This window comes from Camellia sinensis, chromosome 13 (assembly GCF_055761805.1).
Source record: "Camellia sinensis isolate YWXY chromosome 13, ASM5576180v1, whole genome shotgun sequence".
Taxonomy (NCBI): domain Eukaryota; kingdom Viridiplantae; phylum Streptophyta; class Magnoliopsida; order Ericales; family Theaceae; genus Camellia; species Camellia sinensis.
The window spans coordinates 46,013,464-46,020,775 of NC_138973.1; the positions used below are offsets into that span (position 1 = coordinate 46,013,464).

The window sequence follows — 7,312 nt, forward strand, 5'->3', positions numbered from 1 at the left end:
AATGTATTCTATCAACCGTCAAGTTCCATGACACATTTCATTGATTAGTTTCAGTTTGCCTAATCATCATGCATTGTCTACAACAATCACGACTATCCTCCACCGATAGCCCAAGCAGTTATTTCTAAACAGAAAATAAATGCACAAATGGATATTCAATCAACATTTCATTTCCTCATTTCTCCCAGTTAATTATCCCAATTAATTAAACAATGTAATTAGGCCATTTTCCATAATTACCATTTCAACCCTTAGGTCTCATTTTCATCAATGATTTAACATTCATTCAATTTCTCTATGCCAAACATGCATCCAGGTTTATTATGAATAAAACCCCAACTTTTGTAAAATTACACAAAAGCTCCAAACTTTCACAAAATTACCAAACCAAGCCCAACATCTCAAAATACCAAATTTAAAGACAAAATCCATAGAGAGGAGTAGGATATCCCTACCTTGATGTTTTAGCCAAAAAGGAGATGAAGACTCGAAGATCAACTTGCTCCAAATCCAAACTTTTTCAGATTAAATCGAAGCTCTCAACACCCTCTATCTTTTTAACAAAGGCCCTAGGCTAGATTCACACTCTAGGGAGATCAAATCTTAGAGAGAGTGCAAGTTTAGAGAGAGAGAGGCTCGGATTTAGGGTTTAATCAAAGAAAGGAAGTGAAAAAGTGATGTTTAAGACGCTGCTGTCCGCTGATATAAAACACGCTCGCTCGAGCGAAGGCTTGGTCGCTCGAGCGACCAGACACAGAAAACACTCGCTCGAGCCAAGAAGTTCTCGATCGAGCGAAGAAAAACCCAGACCGCTCGAGCGAAGGAAGCTCGCTCGAGCCAAGAAAGACAGCTCTCAGGTCCAGAACCAGGTGCAACCGCTCGCTCGAGCGAGCCACTCTGGCTCGACCCACCAAACACGAACCCCACTCTCGCTCGAGCGACCAACTCCTCGCTCGAGCGAAGGTCCAAAATTCTGGGCAGCAACACTTGGCTCCCGAACACAACCAACCTGTAACAAACCTGTCTAACACATCCTATAACTCAAATATGAAGAAAAATGAATGTAAACACGATAATAACCAACTACCAACATCCACGGACACATGTCCGGATCACTGCACAACAAGGGTAAACCCGGGATTGCTATAGTCATGAAGCAGAGATATTGAAACTGTTCTCTACAATTAAGGCCTCTTGGAGAGGGTCTACTCCGACCAGGCAGGAGAGGCAGGTTGTTCAGCGCAAGGAAAAAAGGATAAGGGAGTTGCGCATTTTAAAGTGCTCCATTAATTATTTTTTATTTTTTATTTTTTGATGACCGGGTATTCGGGCCAGCTTACATGTACTTCGAATAATCTTAGGACCCACGCAAAACACCCCCTCCACATGGATTAGGAAAATCTCGGGCATAGCCCGTAGGCGTGGCCCCAAGGAGCAGATTGCTCCGAATGGGAGTTGAACTTGAGACCTAAAGAGGGAACACACCCCTAAGCCTGAAGTTGCACCCACTAAACCAATCTCATGGGGTTAAGTGCTCTATTAATTATGATCGTCAACCGGGTGGTAATGTTTAGGGTCCAAGGAAGGGGAGGGGTAATCAGTTATTGTTACCATGTGGATAAAAATATTATCTTGAAATGTGCAAGGCTTGAATGATGGAGGGAAGAGGGTGATGGTCCGTTCTTCATTGAAGAGTGCTAAGACAGATGTGGTGTGTGTTCAAGAGACAAAAATGGAGAGTCTTTTGGGGGGAGGAGGGAGAGATAGTGTGCGAGATTTGGAGATGTCGTTTTGTGGATTGGGGTTTTTTGCCAGTGCTTGGTGTGGTAGGAGAGGGGTTCTTTGTTGGGACATGAGGGTTGTTACGAAGGAAGATGAGGAGGCGGTAGGTTTTTTGTTGTCTTGTTTAATTCGATGCGTGGTGGATGATTTCAGATGGGTGTTTATTAGGAAGTATGGTCCAATGAGGGGGACAAAATGGTCTGTTCTGGGAGGAACTATAAAGTATTGCCTTTCGGTGGGAGGCTCCTTGGTATGTGGGTGGAAACTTTAATATGGTGTAGAGGCCGGAGAAGAATTAGAGCTGATTGATTTGCCACCCCACAGAGGGTAGTTACACGTGTTTTGGTTGGCGGGTCTTGTCTCGCATTGATTAGTTCTTGGTTATGGGAGATTGGGAGGAGCGGTTTTCACAGGTAAGACAAATAAATTAGAAACTAAGACAAATAAATTAGATTGCAAAGAAATCTCAAAGAAAGACTTAGTCTCAATGGAGATTGCGAGAGTGAGAATCGTTTTCTTTTTTTAAGCTCAACCATTGAGATCCAAAAGCTATGAATTAATTTCTCCGGATTTCATTGTAAACAAACGAAGCAAAACATCAAAGAAAAATTAAAGAAAGGCTCCGAGATCAACTACAACACTACGAATTTAAGCAAAAATGAGTAGAGGAAAAGGAAACAAAATATAGAAACAAGAATTAGAAACTAAGACAAATAAATTTGATTGCAAAGAGATCTCGAAGAAACACTCTCAATGGAGATTGCGAGAGACAGAGATGTTCGTTTTCTTTTTTAACCTCAACCATTCATATCCAAAAGCTTTGAATTGTTTTCTCAGGATTTCATTGCAAACAAACGAAGCAAAACATCAAAGAAAATAAAGAAAGGCACCAATATCAATTAGAATACTATGAATTTAAGAAAAAAAATAAGCTAGGAAAACGAAACAAAATATAGAAAAAATAATTAGAAACTAAGAGAAAAAATTTGATCGTTAAGGGATCTAGGATAAAGACTTAGTCTCGATGGAGATTGTGAGAGAGATGTTCGTTTTCTTTTTTAACCTCAACGATTGAGATCCAAAAGCTATGAATTGTTTTCTCTGGATTACATTACAAACAAACGAAACAAAACACAAAAGAAAAATTGGAGAAAGGAAGGAACATATAATACAACACTTTGAATTTAAACAAAAATACGTTAGGAAATAGAAACAAAATATAGAAACAACAATTAGAAACAAAGAGAAATAAACTTGAATGCAAAGAGATCTCGAAGTCTCAATGGAAATTGCGAGAGAGAGAGAGAGAGAGAAAGAGAGAGAGATGTCCATTTTCTTTTTTAACCTCAGCCATTGAGATCCAAAAGCTATGAAATTGTTTTCTCCAAATTTCATTGAAAACAAACGAAGCAAAACACAAAAGAAAAATTGGAGAAAGGCATCGATATAAGTTACGATACTATGAATTTAAACAAAAATAAGTTAGGAAAACTAAACAAAATATAAAAACAATAATTAGAAACTAAGACAAATAAATTTGATTGCAAAGAGATCCCAGAGAAAGAATTAGTCTCAATGGATATTGCGGGAGAGAGATGTTCATTTTCTTTTTTAACCTCAACCATTGAGACCCAAAAGCTACGAATTGTTTTCTTCGGATTTCATTGCAAACAAACAAAGCATAACACAAAAGAAAATTTTGAGAAAGGCACCGATATAAATTACAATACTATGAATTTAAACAAAAATAAGTAAAGGAAAATGAAACAAAATATAGAAAACGTAATTAGAAATTAAAACAAATAAATTTGATCGCAAAGAGATCTCGAAAAAAGACCTAGTCTCAATGGAGATTGCGAGAGAGAGTTGTCAATTTTCTTTTTTAAACTCAACCATTGAGATCCAAAAGCTATGAATTGTTTTCTTCGGATTTTGTTGCAAACAAATGAAGCAAAACACACACAAAATTGGAGAAAGGCACTAATATAAATTACAACACTATGAATTTAAATGAAAATAAGTAAGGAAAACAAAACAAAACATAGAAAAAATAATTAGAAGCTAAAAGAAAAGATTTGATTGCAAATAGATCTCGGAGAAAGACTTCATCTCAATGGCTATCGCAAGAGAGATATATGTTTGTTTTTTTAACCTCAACCATTGAGATCCAAAAGTAATGAAATCTTTTCTCCGGATTTCATTTCAAACAAATGAAGGAAAACACAAAAGAAAAATTCGAGAGAGGCATTGATACAAATTACAATACTATGAATTTAAATGAAAATAAGTTAGGAAAACAAAACAAAATATAGAAAAAATAATGAGAAACTAAGAGAAAAAAATTGATCGCAAACAGATCTCGAAGAAAGACAGTATCAATGGATATCGCGATCGAGAGATGTTCGTTTTCCTTTTTAACCTCAACCATTGTCTGAGATGCCAAGTTATGAATTCTTTTCTCTGGATTTCATTGCAAACAAACGAAGCAAAACACAAAGGAAAAATTGGAGAATGGCACCAATATAAATTACAATACAATGAATTTAAACAAAAATAAGTAAAAGGAAAACGAAACAAAATATAGAAAACAAAATTAGAAACTAAAACAAATAAATTTGATTGCAAAGAGATCTCCAAAAAAGATTTAGTCTCAATGGAGATTGCGAGAGAGAGAGATGTTCGTTTTCTTTTTTAACCTCAACAATTGAGATCCAAAAGGTATGAATGGTTTTCTCCAAATTCCATTGCAAACAAATGAAGCAAAACACAAAAGAAAAATTGGAGAAAGACACCGATATAAATTACAATACTATGAATTTAAACAAAAAATAAGTTAAGAAAATGAAACAAAATATAAAAACAATAATTAGAAAATAAGACAAATAAATTTGATTACAAAGAGATCCTAGAGAAAGACTTAGTCTCAAAGGAGGTTGTTGGAACAATCTTCTATGTAAATAAAATAAATAGAAACAAAACCAAATAAAATAAATAAATAACGTACCGAATTTATTTATCGAAACCGAATTAAAAGTAAAAGACCAAGCCGAGTGTGTGACACTCTGTCCTTAAGACAGATTCGCCCCACTTCGGTGCTAATGGTTGAGTGGCGTCTATCTCCCAAGATACAATGATCCTCACTAATTTGTAGAAGCACTTCAAACAAATTTGTACGGTGAACCAAATCTGTGTTCTAACACTCTGAATTTTATTCTAAAACTAAAATGAAGAATAATGCAAAACTAATAAAATCTGGACAGCAAAAGAACTATTTTGAGACTGATTTTTTGGATCTATAACACTGCTGGAATGATGGTATTTATAGGCATTGCTCTACCCCAGCCAGTGTGAGTCAGTGTGATATCTACTGGTTGTTTTGAGAAGTTGGTTAAAAGTTAATTCTTTTAATTTTTTTTAAAAATGTGTAAAAAATAAAAAAGGTGATATGATCCAAAATAAATTAAAAATTGACTTTTGGCTTTTGTGAGACTTACATTATATTGTTTGGTTGTAATTTTTATTATTTAGATTATATTCTAATAGTCATTCTATCAAACAAATTTGACGTATTTTTTAATTCCCAACTAATTACGCAATACATACATATAATTGAGATTATATATTTCCATATTTATCGTAAAATAAATGTGAACAAGAGGTAATTATATATCTCACTAATTTAGATGGATAATTAATCTTACACTATAATATCATGGGTTGTTAATCTTTTCATTATTAATTGTGCTAATCAAACATACCCTAAGAATATAGATTTAATAATGGGCCTCTAAGCAAATACATATGGATGAGTTTTTTTTCATATATATATTAAAAAAAAAAAAAAACATCTTATTCACTAAAATCAATCTTTTGAACTCGGTTCAAGTGTGATGAATTTTATATATAAAGGAAAAAGAAATTTATTTTCTTGTATATATTATGTTCATTTGACATTAGAATTTTACAAGAAAAAATTAAATTTAACAGTTCATTTACCAAGAAAACAAAAGTTACAGGAAAGTTTAATTTTTTTTGGTTAAGATTTTCACAATGCAAAATCTACACATATGGATCTCATAAGTTTCTTACTGACCTGAACAATAAAATTTATGTGGAAAATTTGATTTCTTTGTAATTTACATGAAAACATATTTTATATGAGAGCGGTCTTCTTTATTCATTTATTTATTTGTTATTATAGGTAAATTTTGGATTGGACAATTGAGAGACGTTTGGGAATCATGCTCACACAAGAAGGCTGTGGCTTTTGGCATCTTTGCCCTTGTATGGAACCTGTCATCGGTCGTAGCTCGCATATGGGCAGGTAAGGACACTTTTGTCATTTCATTCATACCTATATATACGCATGAATAATAGTAAGTACATATAATAATGCATACTCTTAGGTTTTCTATAAAAAAATAATGTATAGTATATATATTTTTCATCCCAAGTTCTCTCAACATAAGTAGTTTCGTGAAGTCGACAAATCTTAAAAACACATAAACATAATATTAGATTTAGTTAAATTTTGATAATCGTATGGTTATTATACAGTGTTTAACTGAATGCCTTGATTCGTGCAAAAACATATCAAACTTTTTTTGTTACGTATTGTTTATCCATTTGAGTCATATAATTGCATTTAGAAATTGACTATTTTAGTTGATTTTTTGACTTCTTAAGAAAAGATATACAGAAAAATAGAGAGCGTGATGTGAAATATAGCTTTTTGAAACATTTCAAAAATATCACAAAATAAAAAAACATTTCAAACTTAATTTAGAAAATATAGCTTTTTGAGCATATTTTTTAAGCTGAAAAAATAAATAAACTAAAATTAAAAAAATATATATATATAGCTTAAATTTTTAAATTACAAGTACTTAAACATGAAATTTCAAAATTTAAACTAAAAAAGTGCAAATAAATTTTGTAAAATAAATAACACATACATAAATTGTTGATAATATTTTTGGGTTTTTCTAACATGCATTATTGATTTACATCCCATGCAGTGTTCATGTTATTTGTGGCGTTCAGATGTTATCAACAATCACTTGTGAGAGATGATTGGGTAGAGGATGAAGCGAAATGTGAGACCACGTGTCAAGTGCAGATTGGAGGACAAAGACAAAGGCGTAGGCCTACCTTAGTGGAATTAAAAGAAAGAAAATAAATAAATAAAAAAAGGTTAAAGAATGCACACACACTAGAGTTATTATAACTAAAGTAGTTGTGCCACTGATTTGATCTAATTATCTGATATAAGAGAATAATATTTAGCCTCTTTTTTGCATTTTTAATTCTTTTTATTTCTTATTATTACTGTTTTTGGTGTACATATTTTGTATGGTGACACTTAATTCTCAATTAATATGGTGATATTACATGCACCAATTAATATACACACTAGTATACCAACTAGTGTTATGTCATTATTACTGACCTCACCTATTATACAAATTACAAATATTCAAAATTTCTAAAATTATGACATATCATTTGTTAGTATACTAGTTAGTATATT

General features: G+C 32.9%; 1 long non-coding RNA gene across 1 annotated transcript; it reads left to right on the forward strand.

Moving 5' to 3' along the window:
• Nucleotides 1-5,982: 5,982 nt before the first annotated feature.
• On the forward strand, nt 5,983-7,102 carry LOC145805804 (uncharacterized). Its single transcript, XR_014347958.1, has 2 exons — nt 5,983-6,106; nt 6,801-7,102. It is a non-coding gene; the product is annotated as an uncharacterized LOC145805804 (long non-coding RNA).
• The last annotated feature ends 210 nt before the right edge of the window (nt 7,103-7,312 follow it).